Below are 20,743 nucleotides of genomic sequence, written 5' to 3'. Positions count from 1 at the left end.
TGCAAAAACTCCTGATGAACTAACATTTCAGTTTTATTATGTACACCTTAACTCTACTGACATTATTAGGTTGATTGCACTGTTATTATGATTTTATATGATCATTGTATGTGCCATGGTGACAGTTCCTAGTTTCTGTGATAAAGACCCATTCACTAGGTGGTCCCTGTGTTCCAGAGTCCAGACACTTTATATTTGGTCAAAGAGTAAATAATTCATTGGCTTGTGGTTATGATGATGCACTGGAGACTAGGTCTAAGGAGGGATAGTGTGTACTATGTGGTGTGTTGCATATTGGTGGTCTACGTTCCCCTCCAGTGGTGAAAGAGGAAGTCTACAGTGTGTGCTGGTTGCCAACGCACCAGCTACACAACGATACTTCAACGCTCAGCCTAGCAGTTAGAGTGTTGGCCCAATAACCGAAAGGTTGTTGGTTCGAATATCCGAGCCGAAAATACATAAAATCTGTTGATGTGCCTTCAAGCAAGCACTTTGCTCCAGGGCTACTGTACTACTAAGAATTACTAAAACAACACATTTCACTGCACAATTCCGCTGTGCGTGACAATAAAACATATATATATTTTTTTAAATGATCTTGAGCCTATACAATTTCGCCTGAACTCCCAGACAGTGGCTTGGCCAGTGTTTGAAGTGGCATGAAAAAAGGTGCAGATGCGTTTTAGTTTGACTCTACTGGGATAATTCTATAAGAGGTGCCTGTGCTCAAGGAATATAAATTAGAGGTGCCGGACATTTTCTGTACTGGTCAGCAACGGCCCTCTTCAACTACTAAACTCTAAGGGGCAAATCCTAACTTCCACTTAAGTCAAATTTTCACATAGTCATGCATTCATGTCAGTAGCTAGGTTTCCATCCAATTGGCGACAGATTTTCATACGAATATTTTTGAAACCACATACAGTTGAAGTCGGAGGTTTACATACACCTTAGCCAAATACATGTAAACTCAGTTATTCACAATTCCTGACATTTAATCCTAGTAAAGATTCCCTGTTTTAGGTCAGTTAGGATCACCACTTTATTTTAAGAATGTGAAATATCAGAATAATAGAGAGAATGATTTATTTCAGCTTTTATTTCTTTCATCACATTCCCAGTGGGTCAGAAGTTTACATACACTCAATCAATTAGTATTTGGTAGCATTGCCTTTAAATCTTTTAACTTGGGTCAAACGTTCGGGTAGCCTTCCACAAGCTTCCCACAGTAAGTTGGGTGAATTTTGGCCCATTCCGCCTGAAAGAGCTGGTGTAACCGAGTCAGGTTTGTAGGCCTCCTTGCTCGCACACGCTATTTCAGTTCTGCCTACAAATCTTCTATAGGATTGAGGTCAGGGCTTTGTGATGGCCACTCCAATACCTTGACTTTGTTGTCCTTAAGCCATTTTGCCACAACTTTGGAAGTATGCTTGGGGTCATTGTCCATTTGGAAGACCCATTTGCGACCAAGCTTTAACTTCCTGACTGATGTCTTGAGATGCTGCTTCAATATATCCACATAATTTTCCAGCCTCATGATGCCATCTATTTTGTGAAGTGCACCAGTCCCTTATGCAGCAAAGCACCCCACAACATGATGCTGCCACCTCCGTGTCTCACGGTTGGGATGGTGTTCTTCGGCTTGCAAGCCTCCCCCTTTTTCCTCCAAACATAATGATGGTCATTATGACCAAACAGTTCTATTTTTGTTTCATCAGACTAGAGGACATTTCTCCAAACAGTACGATCTTTGTCCCCATGTGCTGTTGCAAACCATAATCTGGCTTTTTTATGGCGGTGTTGGAGCAGTGGCTTCTTCCTTGCTGAGCGGCCTTTCAGGTTATGTCGATATAGGACTCGTTTTACTGTGGATATAGATACTTTTGTACCGGTTTCCTCCAGCATCTTCACAAGGTCCTTTGCTGTTGTTCTGGGATTGATTTGCACTTTTCGCACCAAAGTACGCTCATCTCTAGGAGACAGAACGCGTCTCCTTCCTGAGCGGTATGATGGCTGCGTGGTCCCATGGTGTTTATACTTGCGTACCATTGTTTGTACAGATGAACGTGGTATCTTCAGGCGTTTGGAAATTGCTCCCAAGGATGAACCAGACTTGTGGAGGTCTACAATTTTTTTCTGAGGTCTTGGCTGATTTGTTTAGATTTTCCCATGATGTCAAGCAAAGAGGCACTGAGTTTGAAGGTAGGCCTTGAAATACATCCACAGGTATACCTCCAATTGACCTAAATTATTTCAAATAGCCTATCAGAAGCTTCTGAAGCCATGACATAATTTTCTGGAATTTTCCAAGCTGTTTAAAGGCACAGTCAACTTAGTGTATGTAAACTTCTGACCCACTGGAAAGTCGCTAAATGACGTCATCACCTAATTTGCCTAATTTGCCGTGTGCATGTAATTGTCATTGACGCTGTAGGAGAGAGGAATAACATTGTGGGAGAGACAAAAAGTGAGTAAAAAACACTGCAAATATGTTTAGAACTACAAATGAACTTTCTTCTGTCGATTCTTGTTTTTTGTTGTTGTCTCAATTCCAACCCTCCTCCTTTATCCGGGCTTGGGACCGGCAAAAGTGACCCAAAAGAGACACTCTGGCAGAGTTACTGTCACGATACTCAAATAAGCAGGAGGGGTGAAGTCAGGCGAAGGAGACCAAGGTCCGTGAAAACACGTTTTAATAGGTATCAGTCCAAAACTGCCAAAAAAAATGCAAGGCAGGGCGAAATACATCAAAAGGTTAAGAGCCTGTAAACAGAGTAGGGGTGCAGCCCAGGAAAACTCATATACATTAATAAACAAATGGCAGAGGAAAACCTAAACCCCAACCTAAACAACGCAGACAAAAAACAATCCCGCACAATCCCCAAACCTAAACAGACAGACTAAATAACCCCCCCACTAACGACCTAACTCAATACAGGTGCACACATATAACAGACATCACCAAAATAAAATGAAAAGTGGATCGGTGGCAGCTAGTAGGCCGGCGACGACGACCGCCGAGCGCCGCCCGAACGAGGAGAGGCGCCACCTTCTGTCAACGTTGTGACAGTTTTTTGGGGGGGGGTTTGGTTTTTAACCTTATGGTCCACTTAGGAGCCTACAAGCCACAGTAAAACATGAACATTTTTAACCATAACATTTTGTACATTTTTTTGTGTACAATCTAAATGGACCAAAAAGAGACAATAGAAAAACAGGCAATGGCAATGTCGTTGCCCAAATTCTTCCGGATTACTTGACAACCAGGACTGTGAACTTGAGTGTGACTCTGTGGAAATAAGAGAAAGACAAGCAGCAGAAATACAAGACAGTCAGAAAAACATGAAAGACTCAATGCTTGAGATGAAGCAGGGGAGTGTACAAGCGCATGGAAGAAGTAGAAAGCTGTCAATGATCTGGGTGATAAAGAATGAGTATGTTCGAATGGTACTTGCAGAAACCCTCAGCACCTACCTCATAATGGTAAGAGAGAGAAAGAAACAGTAACAGAGAGAGCTAGATTAGGGGGGGAAATTATCAAAACCTCTCTCATATACTTAATGTTTTGTTGATGACCTTGGCTATTTGCATTTCACATTACAGACTGCCTCATTGCATGTAATGTTTTGGTTGTTGCATATTCCCTAAAAAGACAATGATTATAAGTGAATACAAAATCTATTCAAATTAATTGATCAAAGTTTGTATTTAAAGGTATTTATTACTTGTAGTTCATTAGTACTTTATTACTATAGCCCATCTCCCAATAGCCCATCCAACTACCTCATCCCCATACTGTATTTATTTATCTTGCTCCTTTGCACCCCAGTATCTCTACTTGCACATTCATCTTCCATGTTTGATATATTTACCCTAGTTATCAATTGTTGCCCATCCAATACATCACAACTACTGGTATCTGTTTTTAGGCCTGTGTAAGACAGGCAATTTAGTGTCGTTTCCTACATCCACATTCCCTGAGTTGCAGATACAAACAGGGGGAGTTATTATGGGTTTTAATCCTGTCAACACAACATCTCCTTTATCATTTAGGGGCTTTACACTACCAGTCAAATACTCTCCCCATTGTACTTTTGGAGGTCCTATGCATTTAATCAGCTGGGAATTGTTACCTGGTTCTACACTAGGAACCTTCTCCTACCTTGGCCAATTAGTTTCAATGTGCCCACGCTCCTTAAATACTTTAGCTGCATCTGAACTCTTACCTATTGTCTTATTGGATAATCCACCTTCCCATGTTACTTCCTTCCCCCTAGTGACCAACATCAGAATAGTATAATTGCTGTTTCTTTGTCGAACCCTGGTATTGTTCCTTTGCATAAAATTGAGTAATTAACATCCAAAATCATTCTTTCCAATTGGTGCTACCTGGGTTTCCCACAGAAATGCTGTGGAGGTGGGTTTCTGGAAAACCATTACCCGTGTGCCAGATGTGTTCCCCCTCCCCTGTAATCCTATGTATGTCACTGTTTTCACACATTTATTATTCTCCACATCCCCGTCCACAAAGGGAACGAGTAGGATTTGGAGAGCAATAAATGCCCAGCATGTGTTTTTCCATGGTTGCGATTTTCTTTCACAACCGTAGAGTGTGTGTATGATGGTTTCCTCGATATCTGATGACTCTTCAGGTTCTGTGGCTGAACCCTCTGTTGGTTCTTCTGACCTTTGGTCTCAGCCTTCTGCTCCTGTCCTTTGGCTCGGACCTTCTTCATCCTCCAGATGTTCTCGGGGCCCTGCTCTCCCTCCAGTCGCTCATCCATGGCTTCCACTCTGGGAGATGCTTGCGGTGGGAGAGATGATGCTAGCCGGACCTTTCCTATACCCGCAGGGCTATTGGTGTTATCATGGTTACCTGGAACAGACCAATCCATCGTGGTTGGTTACATTTTTGCTTGTGGACCCTGAGTTTTACCCATTCTCCAACGTTTGTGGGTAGCTCGTCAGGGTCTTCACCTGAGATTGGTTCTGCTGCTTTCCTAGTGTGAGAGTGGAGAAAACTTACAGAAGTTAGTTCCTTCATGTACTCAAGATGGTCACACTATATTTCAGTTATGTCTATCTGTCGGTCAGTCATAGGTCTCACCCCTGGGGTGTTCGTTGGTCGTCTTGTTAACATTTCATAAGGTGTACACCCAATACCTTTGTTAAGGCTGCGGCACATTTTCATGAGGACAAGAGGTAATCCCTCTACCCATATCATTCCTGTGGAATGGGATAGTTTGACAAGGGAGCCTTTCAGGATGCAGATTAGCCCTCAGTAACTCTCGTTACTCCGCGATTAATAGATGGACACAAATTTCTGGTCAACACCCATCATTTTGGCCATTTGGGTAACCACATCTCCTATGAGATGGGTCCCATTGTCTGCAGACAAACCTCAGGCACTCCGAACCCGAGTATAATTTCCCTAACTAGCAATTTTGCAACAGTTCGCGCAACGCAGTTGGTGGTGGAAAATGTTTCCACCCACCTGGTGAACCTGTCAATTATCACCAGGCAGTATCTCTTTCTTTCTTTTCGTTCTACCATGTCTATGAAATCCATAGCTAGGTGGACAAAAGGTCCTTTTGGAGTGGGGAACTTCCCTGGTTGCAGTGGAGTTCCCTTGTCTATGTTATATAACAAACATGTCGCGCAACGATAAATGAACTGTTTTACATGCTGATTCAAATTTTGGGTCATATTTTCAAACATTCTCCTCCTCCTCCATTCTCCTCTGATATCCCCCTTTGGCAAATATTAAAGAACATGGTTGATGGTAAACAGGGCATGCCATACAAAAGATATAGCCATAAGCCAGACCTAGGACAGAGAGAACACCCTCTCTCCCTCCACACTTGGTGGTTGAGAATATCAGCCTGCTGCTGTTTCTCAAGATCAGTAGTTTCAAATGACACAAACAACTAAAAAAATTAAATGCATGTGCGTGACAACGGGAAACAGCCAATTTTGCCGCCTCATCAATTCTAGCATTATCACACCAACCTATGTATGACTCAACCTTAATAAAAGCCAATGTGTTAAGTTTTCACATAGCTTGCCCTCAATCTCACACAAATTATCAATGAACCTACCAGGTACAATGCCAAATCTGTAAACACGGGCACCCTCATAGATGTTATCCTAACTAACTCGCCCTCCAAATACACCTCTGCTGTTTTCAAACAAGATCTCAGCGATCACTGCCTCATTGCCTGCATCCGTAATGGGTCTGCGACCAAACGACCACACCTCATCACTGTCAAACGCTCCCTAAAACACTTCTGCGAGCAGGCCTTTCTAATCGACCTGGCTGGGGTATCCTGGAATGACATTGACCTCATCCCGTCAGTAGGTGATGCCTGGCTATTCTTTAAAAGTGCCTTCCTCACCATCTTAAATAAGCATGCCCCACTCAAAACATTTAGAACTAGGAATAGATATAGTCCTTGGTTCACTCCAGACCTGTCTGCCCTTGACCAGCACAAAAACATCCTGTGGCGTTCTGCATTAGCAACGAATAGCCCCCGTGATATGGAACTTTTCCGGGAGGTTAGGATCAAATATACACAGGCAGTCAGAAAAGCTAAGGCTAGCTTTTTCAAACAGAAATTTGCATCCTGTAGTACTAACTCAAAAAGTTCTGGGACACTAAAGTCTATGGAGAATAAGAGCACCTCCTCCCAGCTGCCCACTGCTCTGAGGCTAGGAAACACTGTTACCACCGATAAATCCACTATAATTGAGAATTTCAATAAGCATCTCTACGGCTGGCCATGCTTTCCACCTGGCTACCCCTACCCCGGTCAACTGCCCGGCACCCTCCATAGCAACCCGCCAATGCCCCCACCATTTCTCCTTCACCCAAATCCAGAAAGCTGATGTTCTGAAAGAGCTGCAGGGCCTGTTGTCCGGACCTCTGGCAGTCTATGGGTGTGCCACAGGGTTCAATTCTCGGGTCGACACTCTTCTCTGTATACATCAATGATGTTGCTCTTGCTGCTGGTGATTCTCTGATCCACCTCTACGCAGACGACACCATTCTGTATACTTCTGGCCCCTCTTTGGACACTGTGTTAACTTCTTACATCTAGACGTTCCGCTAGCGGAACACCGCTCCAATATCCAATGATAGGGCGTGGCGCGAAATACAAATGCCTCGAAAATCCGAAAACTTCCATTTTTCAAACATATGACTATTTTACACAATTTTAAAGACAAGACTCTCCTTTATCTAACCAAACTGTCCGATTTCAAAAAGGCTTTACAACGAAAGCAAAACATTTGATTATGTCAGGAGAGTACCCGGCCAGAAATAATCAGACACCCATTTTTCAAGCTAGCATATAATGTCACAAAAACCAAAACCACAGCTAAATGCAGCACTAACCTTTGATGATCTTCATCAGATGACACACCTAGGACATTATGTTATACAATACATGCATGTTTTGTTCAATCAAGTTCATATTTATATCAAAAACCAGATTTTTACATTAGCATGTGACGTTCAGAACTAGCATTCCCACCGAACAATTCCGGTGAATTTACTAAATTACTCACGATAAACGTTCACAAAAAACATAACAATTATTTTAAGATTTATAGATACAGAACTCCTTTATGCAATCGCAGTGTCCGATTATAAAATAGCTTTTTGGTGAAAGCACATTTTGCAATACTCTGAGTAGATAGCCCGGCCATCACAGGCTAGCTATTTTGACACCCACCAAGTTTGGTACTCACCAAACTCAGATTTACTATAAGAAAAATTGGATTACCTTCGCTGTTCTTCGTCAGAATGCACTCCCAGGACTTCTACTTCAACAACAAATGTTAGTTTGGTTCCAAATAATCCATAGTTATATCCAAATAGCGGCGTTTTGTTCGTGCGTTCAAGACACTATCCGAAGGGTAACGAAGGGTGACGCGCCGGCGCATATCGTGACAAAAAAATTCAAAATATTCCATTACCGTACTTCGAAGTATGTCAAACGCTGTTTAAAATAAATTTTTATGCGATTTTTCTCGTAAAATAGCGATAATATTCCGACCGGGAGACGTCGTTTTCGTTCAAAGACTGAAAATGTAAAATGGACTCTTCACGAGCATGCGCGCACCCGTTTCATTGTTCTCAGATCGACCACTATCCAAATGCGCTACTGTTTTTCAGCCATGGACTGCAGAGTCATCATTCAACGTTCTGGCGCCTTCTGAGAGCCTATGGGAGCCTTAGAAAGTGTCACGTTACAGCAGAGATCCTCTGTTTTCAATAAAGAGAATAAAGAAGGCCAAGAAATGGTCAGAGAGGGCACTTCCTGTTTGGAATCTTCTCAGGTTTTGGCCCACCATATGAGTTCTGTTATACTCACAGACACCATTCAAACAGTTTTAGAAACGTTAGGTGTTTTCTATCCAAATCAAACAAGTATATGCATATTCTAGTTTCTGGGCAGGAGTAATAAACAGATTAAATCGGGTAAGTTTTTTATCCGGTCGTGAAAATACTGCCCCCTATCCATAACAGGTTAACTAACCTCCAGACGAGCTTCAATGCCATACAACTCTCCTTCCGTGGCCTCCAACTGCTCTTAAACGCAAGTAAAACTAAATGCATGCTATTCAATCGGTCACTGCCCACACCTGCTCGCCCGTCCAGCATCACTACTCTGGACGGCTCTGACTTAGAATACATGGACAACTACCTGGGTGTCTGGTTAGACCGTAAACTCTCCTTCCAGACTCACATTAAGCATCTCCAATCCAAAATTAAATCTAGAATCGACTTCCTATATCGCAACAAAGCATCCTTCACTCATGCTGCCAAACATACCCTCGTAAAACTGACCATCCTACCGATCCTCGACTTCAGTGATGTCATCTATAAAATAGCCTCCAACACTCTACTCAACAAACTGGATGCAGTCTATCACAGTGCCATCCGTTTTGTCACCAAAGCCCCATACACTACCCACCATTGCGACCTGTACGCTCTCGTTGGTTGGCCCTCGCTTCATACTCGTCGCCAAGCCCACTGGCTACAGGTTATCTACAAGTCTCCGCTAGGTAAAGCCCCGTCTTATTCCAGCTCACTGGTCACCATAGCAGCACCCACTCGTAGCACGCGCTCCAGCAGGTATATGGCCTCCTGGGCCATATGCAGCGTTCCTCACTGAGTTCCCTGAATTCCTATCGGACCTTGTAGTCATCGCAGATAATATTCTAATTTTTGGTGACTTTAATATTCACATGGAAAAGTCCACAGACCCACTCCAAAAGGCTTTCGGAGCCATCATCGACTCAGTCGATTTTGTCTAACATGTCTCTGGACCCACTCACTGCCACAGTAATACTCTGGACCTAGTTTTGTCCCATGGAATAAATGTTGTGGATCTTAATGTTTTTCCTCATAACCCTGGACTATCGGACCACCATTTTATTACGGTCGCAATCGCAACAAATAATCTGCTCAGACCCCAACCAAGAAGTATTAAAAGTCTTGCTATAAATTCTCAGACAACCCAAAGATTCCTTGATGCCCTTCCAGACTCCCTCTGCCTACCCAAGGACGTCAGAGGACAAAAATCAGTTAACCACCTAACCGAGGAACTCAATTTAACCTTGCGCAATACCCTAGATGCAGTTGCACCCCTAAAAACTAAAAACATTTGTCATAAGAAACTAGCTCGCTGGTTTTCAGAAAATACACGAGCTCTGAAGCAAGCTTCCAGAAAATTGGAACGGAAATGGCGCCACACCAAACTGGAAGTCTTCCGACTAGCTTGGAAAGACAGTACCGTGCAGTATCGAAGAGCCCTCACTGCTGCTTGATCATCCTATTTTCCCAACTTAATTGAGGAAAATAAGAACAATCCAACATTTATTTTTGATACTGTCGCAAAGTTAACTAAAAAGCAGCATTCCCCAAGAGAGGATGGCGCTCACTTCAGCAGTGATGAATTCATGAACTTCTTTGAGGAAAAGATCATGATCATTAGAAAGCAAATTACGGACTCCTCTTTAAATCTGCGTATTCCTCCAATGTTCCGTTGTCCTGAGTCTGCACAACCCTGCCAGGACCTAGGATCAAGGGAGACACTAAAGTGCTTTAGTACTATATCTCTTGACACAATGATGAAAATAATCATGGCCTCTAAACCTTCAAGCTGCATACTGGACCCTATTCCAACTAAACTACTGAAAGAGCTGCTTCCTGTGCTTGGTCCTCCTATGTTGAACATAATAAATGGCTCTCTATCCATCGGATGTGTACCAAACTCACTAAAAGTGGCAGTAATAAAGCCTCTCTTGAAAAAGCCAAATCTTGACCCAGAAATTATAAAAAATTATTGGCCTATATCGAATCTTCCGTTCCTCTCAAATTTTTTTGAAAAAGCTGTTGTGCAGCAACTCACTGCCTTCCTGAAGACAAACAATGTACACGAAACGCTTCAGTCTGGTTTTAGACCCCATTATAGTACTGAGACTGCACTTGGGAAGGTGGTAAATGACCTTTTAATGACGTCAGACCGAGGTTCTGCGTTGGTCCTCGTGCTCATAGATCTTAGTGCTGCTTTTGATACCATCGATCACCACATTCTTTTGGAGAGATTGGAAACCCAAATTGGTCTACATGGACAAGTTCTGGCCTGGTTTAGGTCTTATCTGTCGGAAAGATAGCAGTTTGTCTCTGTGAATGGTTTGTCCTCTGACAAATCAACTGTAAATTTTGGTGTTCCTCAAGGTTCCGTTTTAGGACCACTATTGTTTTCACTATATATTTTACCTCTTGGGGATGTCATTCGAAAACATAATGTTAAATTTCACTGCTATGCGGATGACACACAGCTGTACATTTCAATGAAACATGGTGAAGCCCCAAAATTGCCCTCGTTAGAAGCCTGTGTCTCAGACATAAGGAAGTGGATGGCTGCAAACTTTCTACTCTTAAACTCGGACAAAACAGAGATGCTTGTTCTAGGTCCCAAGAAACAAAGAGATCTTCTGTTGAATCTGACAATTAATCTGGATGGTTTTACAGTCGTCTCAAATAAAACTGTGAAGGACCTCGGCGTTACTCTGGACCCTGATCTCTCTTTTGAAGAACATATCAAGACTGTTTCAAGGACAGCTTTTTTCCATCTACGTAACATTGCAAAAATCAGAAACTTTCTGTCCAAAATGAGGCAGAAAAATTAATCCATGCCTTTGTTACTTCTAGGTTGGACTACTGCAATGCTCTACTTTCCGGCTACCCGTATAAAGCACTAAATAAACTTCAGTTAGTGCTAAATACGGCGGCTAGAATGCTGACTAGAACCAAAAAATGTGATCATATTACTCCAGTGCTAGCCTCCCTACACTGGCTTTCTGTTAACCTCTTGACGGTCGCCTAGGATAGGGGGCGCTACAGCGATTTTTGAAAAAAATGTGTGCCAATTTTAAACGGCCTCCTACTCAAACTCAGAAGCTAGGATATGCATATAATTAATACTTGTGGATAGAAAACACCCTAAAGTTTCTAAAACTGTTTGAATGGTGTCTTGGAGTATAACAGAACTCATATGGCAGTCAAAACCCCGAGACAGATCGTAACAGGAAGTGGAATTCTGAATTGCGGACTCAACTTCATCACTTTGCCTATAAATCACACCATGAGCAATGGTTCATTGAGCACTTCCTATTGCTTCCACTAGATGTCCCCAGTCTTTACAAAGTGGTTTGAGTCTCCTACTGTGAAAACTGACAGAATGAGAGGCTGTGGAAAGTGGTCACATGAGGAGGGCCATCACCATTATGACGCCGGCGCCCCTGGCTACCCTCCCCTTTCGAAACGTTTAGAAAGACAATGCAATCGTCCCCCTTGAATATTATTGGAGCTCTGGTTGAAAAAGGCCCTAAAGATTTATGTTATACAACGTTTGACATGTTGAACGAACCTAAATTTAAAAAAAATGCATTTTATTGAAAGAGGAGTCCCGCGGCTGACGGAACTTTTGGAGCAGCCTTCAGAACGCGCTAACAAGAACAAGCTATTGGGACGTAAAGGATTAACTTTTTCGAACGAAAATACATTTGTTGTGGACCTGGGATTCCTGGAAGTGCTTTCTGATGAAGATAATCAAAGGTAAGGGATTATTGACAATAGTATACAAGAGTAGATTTGATATGCGATTGTTCCAAGATGGCGCTGACCTGTAACGGTAGCCTATTTTTCTGAGTATCGCATCCCCTTTTATCGCAAAGTGTGATTACCCAGTAAAGTTATTTTTAAATCTGGCAATACAGGTGCTTTCAAGAGATATTCATCTATAAATCTTAGAATGACAATATTACATTTTAAAAATGTTTTCGAATAGTAATTTAGAAAATTGTAGCGCTGTTTCACCGGATGCATTTGAGGGAAAATAGTTAGTCAACGTCACGCGCCGATGTAAAATGCTGTTTTTATATATAAATATGAACTTTATCGAACAAAAGACTGCATGTATTGTGTAACATGATGTCCTAGGAGTGTCATCTGATGAAGATTGTCAAAGGTTAGTGCTGCATTTAGCTGTTTTTTGGTTATTTGTGATGCATGTGGTTGGTCGGAAAATGGCTATGTGGCTACTTTTACGATATACTCCTCTAACATAATCTAATGTTTTGCTTTTGCTGTAAAGCCTTTTTGAAATCGGACAACGTGGTTCGATTCAGGAGAGGTGTATCTATAAAACGATATAACATAGTCCTATATTTGAAAAAATATATATATTAAATTTCGTTATGCTAATGGCGATAGGATTTTTCGCTGGATGTCCGCTGGATGTCCGTCCCGTATGCGGGACGGACCGCCCAGCCCGCCCAGAGGTTAAGGCAAGGGCTGATTTCAAGGTTTTACTGCTAACCTACAAAGCATTACATGGGCTTGCTCCTACCTATCTTTCCGATTTGGTCCTGCGGTACATACCTACACGTACGCTACGGTCACAAGACGCGGGCCTCCTAATTGTTCCAAGAATTTCTAAGCAAACAGCTGGCGGCAGGGCTTTCTCCTATAGAGCTCCATTTTTATGGAATAGTCTGCCTACCCATGTGAGAGACGCAGACTCAGTCTCAACCTTTAAGTCTTTACTGAAGACATATCTCTTCAGTAGGTCCTATGATTAAGTGTAGTCTGGCCCAGGGGTGTGAAGGTGAACGGAAAGGCTGGAACAACGAACCGCCCTTGCTGTCTCTGCCTGGCCGGTTTCCCCTCTTTCCACTGGGATTCTCTGCCTCTACCCCTATTACGGGGGCTGAGTCACTGGCTTACTGGTGTTCTTCCATGCCGTCCCTGGGAGGGGTGCGTCACTTGAGTGGGTTGAGTCACTGACGTGGTCTTCCTGTCTGGGTTGGTGCCCCCCCTTGGGTTGTGCCGTGGCAGAGATCTTGTGGGCCATACTCGGCCTTGTCCCGGGATGGTATGTTGGTGGTTGGAGATATCCCTCCAGTGGTGTGGAGGCTGTGCTTTGGCAAAGTGGGTGGGGTTATATCCTACCTGTTTGGCCCTGTCCGGGGGTTTCATCGGATGGGGCCACAGTGTCTCCTGAGCCCTCCTGTCTCAGCCTCCAGTATTTATGCTGCAGTAGTTTATGTGTCGGGGGGCTAGGGTCAGTCTGTCACATCTGGAGTATTTCTCTTGTCTTTTCCAGTGTCCTGTGTGAATTTAAATATGCTCTCTCTAATTCTCTCTTTGTCTTTCTTTCTTTCTCTCTCTCGGAGGACCTGAGCCCAAGGACCATGCCTCAGGACTACCTGGCTTGATGACTCCTTGCTGTCCCCAGTTCACCAAGCTGTGCTGCTGCTCCAGTTACCAACTGTTCTGCCTGCAGCTATGGAACGCTGACCTGTTCACTGGACATGCTACCTGTCCCAGACCTGTTGTCCCAGACCTGCTGGAACCCTGACCTATTCACTGGACGTGCTACCTGTCCCAGACCTTCTGTTTTCAACTCTCTAGAGACAGCAGGAGCAGTAGAGATACTCTCAAAGATTGGCTATGAAAAAGCCAACTGACACTTACTCTTGTGTTGCTGACTTGTTGCACCCTCGACAACTACTATGATTATTATTATTTGACAATGCTGGTCATTTATGAACATTTGAATATCTAGGCCATGTGCTGTTATAATCTCCACCCGGCACAGCCAGAAGAGGACTGGCCACCCCTCATAGCCTGGTTCCTCTCTAGGTTTCTTCCTAGGTTTTGGCCTTTCTAGGGAGAGGGATGTCTCCAACCACCAACTTACCGTCCTAAGACAAGGCCGAGTATAGCCCACAACGATCTCCGCCATGGCACAACCCAAGGGGGGGGCGCCAACCCAGACAGGAAGACCACGTCAGTGACTCAACCCACTCAAGTGACGCACCCCTCCCATGGACGGCATGGAAGAACACCAGTAGGCCAGTGACTCAGCCCCTGTAAAAGGGTTAGAGGCAGAGAATCCCAGTGGAAAGAGGGGAACCGGCCAGGCAGAGAGAGCAAGGGCGGTTCGTTGCTCCAGCCTTTCCGTTCACCTTCACACTCCTGGGCCAGACTATACTTAATCATAGGACCTACTGAAGAGATATGTCTTCAGTAAAGACTTAAAGGTTGAGACTGAGTCTGCGTCTCTCACATTGGTAGGCAGACCATTCCATAAAAATGGAGCTCTATAGGAGAAAGCCCTACCTCCAGCCGTTTGCTTAGAAATTCTAGGGACAATTAGGAGGCCTGCGTCTTGTGACCGTAGCGTACGTGTAGGTATGTACGGCAGGACCAAATCGGAAAGATAGGTAGGAGCAAGCCCATGTAATGCTTTGTAGGTTAGCAGTAAAACCTTGAAATCAGCCCTTGCCTTAACAGGAAGCCAGTGTAGGGAGGCTAGCACTGGAGTAATATGATCACATTTTTTGGTTCTAGTCAGGATTCTAGCAGCCGTATTTAGCACTAACTGAAGTTTATTTAGTGCTTTATCCGGGTAGCCGGAAAGTAGAGCATTGCAGTAGTCCAGCCTAGAAGTAACAAAAGCATGGATTAATTTTTCTGCGTCATTTTTGGACAGAAAATCTCTGATTTTTGCAATGTTACATAGATGGAAAAAAGCTGTCCTTGAAACAGTCTTGATATGTTCTTCAAAAGAGAGATCAGGGTCCAGAGTAACGCCGAGGTCCTTCACAGTTTTATTTGAGACGACTGTAAAACCATCCAGATTAATTGTCAGATTCAACAGAAGATCTCTTTGTTTCTTGGGACCTAGAACAAGCATCTCTGTTTTGTCCGAGTTTAAAAGTAGAAAGTTTGCAGCCATCCACTTCTTTATGTCTGAAACACAGGCTTCTAGCGAGGGCAATTTTGGGGCTTCACCATGTTTCATTGAAATGTACAGCTGTGTGTCGTCCGCATAGCAGTGAAATTTAACATTATGTTTTCGAATGACATCCCCAAGAGGTAAAATATATAGTGAAAACAATAGTGGTCCTAAAACGGAACCTTGAAGAACACCGAAATTTACAATTGATTTGTCAGAGGACAAACCATTCATAAGATCTAGGAGCACGAGGACAGATGCAGAGCCTCGGTCTGACGTCATTAAAAGGTAATTTACCACCTTCACAAGTCCAGTCTCAGTGCTATGATGGGGTCTAAAACCAGACTGAAGCGTTTCGTATACATTGTTTGTCTTCAGGAAGGCAGTGAGTTGCTGTGCAACAGCTTTTTCTAAAATGTTTGAGAGGAATGGAAGATTCGATATAGGCCGATAGTTTTTTATAATTTCTGGATCAAGATTCGGCTTTTTCAAGAGAGGCTTTATTACTGCCACTTTTAGTGAGCTTGGTACACATCCGGTGGATAGAGAGCCGTTTATTATGTTCAACATCGGAGGGCCAAGCACAGGAAGCAGCTCTTTCAGTAGTTTAGTTGGAATAGGGTCCAGTATGCAGCTTGAGGGTTTGGAGGCCATGATTATTTTCATCATTGCGTCAAGAGATATAGTACTCAAACACTTTAGTATCTCCCTTGATCCTAGGTCCTGGCAGAGTTGTGTAGACTCAGGACAATGGAGCTTTGGAGGAATACCCAGATTTAAAGAGGAGTCTGTAATTTGCTTTCTAATGATCATGATCTTTTCCTCAAAGAAGTTCATAAATTTATTACTGCTGAAGTGAAAGCCATCCTCCATTTGCGATGCCGGACTGAAGTTTGCCAATGAACATCTGAATGATTCAGAGGACATCTGGGTGAAAGTGTTGTGGTGAGATGAGACCAAAATGGAGCTCTTTGGCATCAACTCAACTCGCCGTGTTTGGAGGAGGAGGAATGCTGCCTATGACCCCAAGAACACCATCCCCACCGTCAAACATGGAGGTGGAAACATTATGCTTTGGGGGTGTTTCTGCTAAAGGGACAGGACAACTTCACCGCATCAAAGGGATGATGGACGGGGCCATGTACCATCAAATCTTGGGTGAGAACCGCCTTCCCTCAGCCAGGGCATTGAAAATGGGTCGTGGATGGGTATTCCAGCATGACAATGACCCAAAACACACAGCCAAGGCAATAAAGGAGTGGCTCAAGAAGAAGCACATTAAGGTCCTGGAGTGGCCTAGCCAGTCTCCAGACCTTAATCCCATAGAAAATCTGTAGAGGGAGCTGAAGGTTCGAGTTGCCAAACGTCAGCCTCGAAACCTTAATGACTTGAAGAAGATCTGCAAAGAGTAGTGGGACAAAATCCCTCCTGAGATGTGTGCAAACCTGGTGGCCAACTACAAGAAACGTCTGACCTCTGTGATTGCCAACAAGGGTTTTTTGCCACCAAGTACTAAGTCATGTTTTGCAGAGGGGTCAAATACTTATTTCCCTCAAAATGCAAATCATTTTATAACATTGTTGACATATGCTTTTCTGGATGTTTTTGTTATTATTCTGTCTCTCACTGTTCAAATAAACCTACCATTAAAATTATAGACTGATCATTTCTTTGTCAGTGGGCAAACGCACAAAATCAGCAGGGGATCAAATACTTTTTTCCCTCACTGTATGCCTCAGAGACAACCTCATGCTAGACTTCAATTCCTAATATAAAATCTGAAGGGTGTGGAGCAACAGTAATATGTTATACACCAGTGCCCCCTGGTGGTGATAGAATCACAAAATAGCTTTTTATGAAACTTTAATTCAAATAATTTCTGTCTTACTCCTAGCTTTTTATTCCACCATTGGGCCATTACCCAATAAACCCCGCCATAATCCACAGACAAAGAATGAAACATACAATGCAGTATACATAAACAACTCAAGTCGCTGTGTACCTCTACACAAATAAAATATAACTAGTCTTTACCTCCCAATATATAATGAATGATCCTCACGGAATCACCTCTCCAAAACCGAAAGTAATGATCGCTGCATTAGCTCCCAATATATAATGGTTGATTATCACGGAATCACCTCTTCAAAACCAAAAGTAATGATCACTGCATTACCTCCCAATATATAAAGGATGATCCTCACTGAATCACCTCTCCAAAACCAAAAGTAATGATCACTGCATTAGCTCCCAATATATAATGGATGATTATCACTGAATCACCTCTTCAAACATTAATTTCATTCATCATATATCGACATCATGCATTTCACCAATAGTCCGTTACGTAACGTCACCAAATTAAGATCCGTGTATGTCTATAATTTAGATTGAGTGAGGTGCTACTTACTTGTTAGAGGGAAACCACATCAGTGAATGCCATTTAATTGCAGACTTAGATTAAACGGGTGTCTGCTTACCTTATTTAATTTTGAGCTCTGGCAACATGGTGGTGTGGAATCTCCGCCAACCGGGGTGACACTCACTCCTGGCAAGCTTGCCAAATGTTGGGGTTCGTTCCTCCTTGTTCCTTGTCAATCATTGGCTCATTGGTGAAATTAGTATTATGACAATATCTTTAATTAAATCATTCAGAAACCTTTGTTAATGCAATTGCAGACAGAAGTTGACAATCAGGAACATAGCACGAATGTTTCCGAGTAAGTTCTGCGTCAAAGAAAAGGTCCAATGTTATTTTATCAAATCCGAAGTCCAGCCCTCGTGATGTCACTGCCTATGTCATTATCTTTTACTCATGAGACCAAAACCATGCCTACAAAGCTATATAAACAAGGCTCTTAGTGTGTTATCTAAAAGCTTAGCAGTAAATGTCCACGTTGATTTATAGTGGAATGTCTGACTCCTATCTCTTACACACATTTCTCAGACAGTTTCTTCATAAGAGATAGAGCCTAGAAAAGTACTGTGGAACAATATTAAACCTCATAATGTATATATATTGTTAATCTGTAGTCAAGGACCTTATAAATGTAAGGAGGGCGGGGTCTTATAACCCCTCCCCTTCTATTAATACAACATAAGCATAATAAATTATTCTAATACATCAATCATTTGATACAGCCCCAATCATGACCCCTAGGTGAACTCCTGACACTAGATGTTGCTTCTGGGCCCTTTTTACCCCACCCAAGACACAAATGTAGGGGAAACACTGGCATACCCCTGCCCCTACTATGTCTCCCTGAGCCCCCCTGCCCCCTGGCAGTGCCCCCTATGGTTCACTGGGCCGAGTGTTTCTTCTTGTGGGTGGGCAACTTGGCTTTGCCCTGTAAGGCTTTGTTGGGGTCCAGCTTGTTGACGGTCTGCTCTCCGGCCAGGTCAGCCATAGTGGCCTCACAGTGGAATGTCAGAGGTTTGTAGAGAGACGCCCACTGCTGTTGGGGAGAGAGGAACAATACAAGCACAATGGCTAAACTAACTGTCATGTCTTTGGCATCATTAAAACTGAAGACATGTTTATCAAATAACTCTCTGTAATTATTATTACGCGATTAAACTGATTAATCATGTAACTGTAATTAACTAGGAGGGCGGTGCACCAAGGAAAATATTCAGATTACAAAGTTATAATTTTCCTAATACAACTTTCAGATATTATAATATCTGATCCATGAGTCCTCTGATTAATGATATGTTATTCTTTATCTCATGTCAATCTCATTCCAAACATCGTAAATTGTTGATTATCTGCACGAACCCAGTCTTCACTCTGAGTCATCCATACATCAATTGTCTTAAAATAATTTATTTACTAAACTAAATAACTCAACAGAAATGCATACAAAACAGTAGATATCATTACAAAGAAATGATAGAGGAATGTGCCCTAGTGGGCTAAACCGGCATGGCGGCTTGATAGACAAAAGGGTGTGTTGGTCAGCTGAGAAGGCGCTACAGAGTTGATAAATATTAACAATTGAAATGCTAATCCTTTGCACATGAACGCTCACTCATTCGGGAACAATTGCAATCAATATATATATTTACGCTCAGTGTGTCGTCGGGATCTTTGTTGAAAAGTTATTTCTGTTGGAGAGTTCGCTGTGCTCTCTCTCTCGTGGTTAGGATGGATAGTTCAGAGTGACATTCATTCACGTCGTTATAGAATGGTTGTTTCGTCGGTCTTCGCGTTCAATGATACCGAATTCCTAGCTGCAAACTAGTAATTAATATCAAGGACATTTTCTTATTCTGTATCGATAGTCTAATAGTTTAACCACGTGGTATGGTTAAAGTTCAGTAGAGGGATGCATGGTCAAACCTATTAGCCAACTCGTAATGGAGTGGAGGCCTGGTCTAGGGAAAGAAACCCTGGGTGAGGGTTTATATACTGAACGTAGAAATGGCTGTCACATGAAGCCAGGTCCTGTCTGTGTCCCTGGGGGCATGCCGATGACATAGTTAAGACTCCAAAGGGAATTGGAGTTTCCTTCATTAACTTGTATGGGCTAGGTGGCACGTCACCGTCCCACTCTATTCAACAGCCAGTGGAAGAGCGTGGCGCGAAATACAAAACCTCAAAAATGCAATAATTTCAATTTTTCAAACATACGACTATTTTACACCATTTTAACCTCTCTAGGGCAGGCGGGACGAATTCGTCCCACCTATGCAACAGCCAGTCTAATCCAGTGGCGCGATTTTCAAATACCTTAGAAATGCTATTACTTCAATTTCTCAAACATATGACTATTTTACAGATATTTAAAGACAAGACTCTCGTTAACCTGTTAGGGCTAGGGGGCAGTATTGACACGGCTGGATAAAAAACATACCCGATTTAATCTGGTTACCACTCCTACCCAGTAACTAGAATATGCATATACTTATTACATATGGATAGAAAACACCCTAAAGTTTCTAAAACTGTTTGAATGGTGTCTGTGAGTATAACAGAACTCAAATGTCAGGTCAAAACCTGAGAAGATTCTGTACAGGAAGTACCCTGTCTGACCATTTCTTGGCCTTGTTGATTATCTCTATCAATTACAGGGGATCTCTGCTCTTACGTGACACTTTCTACGGCTCACATGGACTCTCAGAAGGCGGCAAAATGCTGAATCGTGGCTTTGCAGGCTCTGGCTGAAACAAAGTAGCGCGTTTGGGTAGTGGCTGGTTACAGTACTGTGAGACTCAGGCTCGTGCCCGCGTCGACCGAAAGCTTTCTTTTCCTTTGTCTGTTTACCTAAAAGGATATTCCCGGTCGGAATATTATCGCTTTTTTACGAGAAAAATGGCATAAAAATGGATTTTAAACAGCGGTTGACATGCTTCGAAGTACGGTAATGGAATATTTAGATTTTTTTTGTCACGAATTGCGCCATGCGCGCGACCCTGATTTACCA

General features: G+C 42.8%; 1 long non-coding RNA gene across 1 annotated transcript; it reads right to left on the bottom strand.

Annotated features, from left to right (window-relative positions):
- Nucleotides 1-2,676: 2,676 nt before the first annotated feature.
- Nucleotides 2,677-18,231, bottom strand: LOC123729707 (uncharacterized). Its single transcript, XR_006761406.1, has 2 exons — nucleotides 17,798-18,231; nucleotides 2,677-4,876 (listed from the first exon to the last, which is right to left on the bottom strand). It is a non-coding gene; the product is annotated as an uncharacterized lncRNA (long non-coding RNA).
- Between the last annotated feature and the right edge of the window lie 2,512 nt (nucleotides 18,232-20,743).

Source organism: Salmo salar, chromosome ssa22 (assembly GCF_905237065.1).
Source record: "Salmo salar chromosome ssa22, Ssal_v3.1, whole genome shotgun sequence".
NCBI lineage: Eukaryota > Metazoa > Chordata > Actinopteri > Salmoniformes > Salmonidae > Salmo > Salmo salar.
Note: the sequence above shows the minus strand (reverse complement) of the source record. Positions and strands in the feature narration are given on the sequence as shown.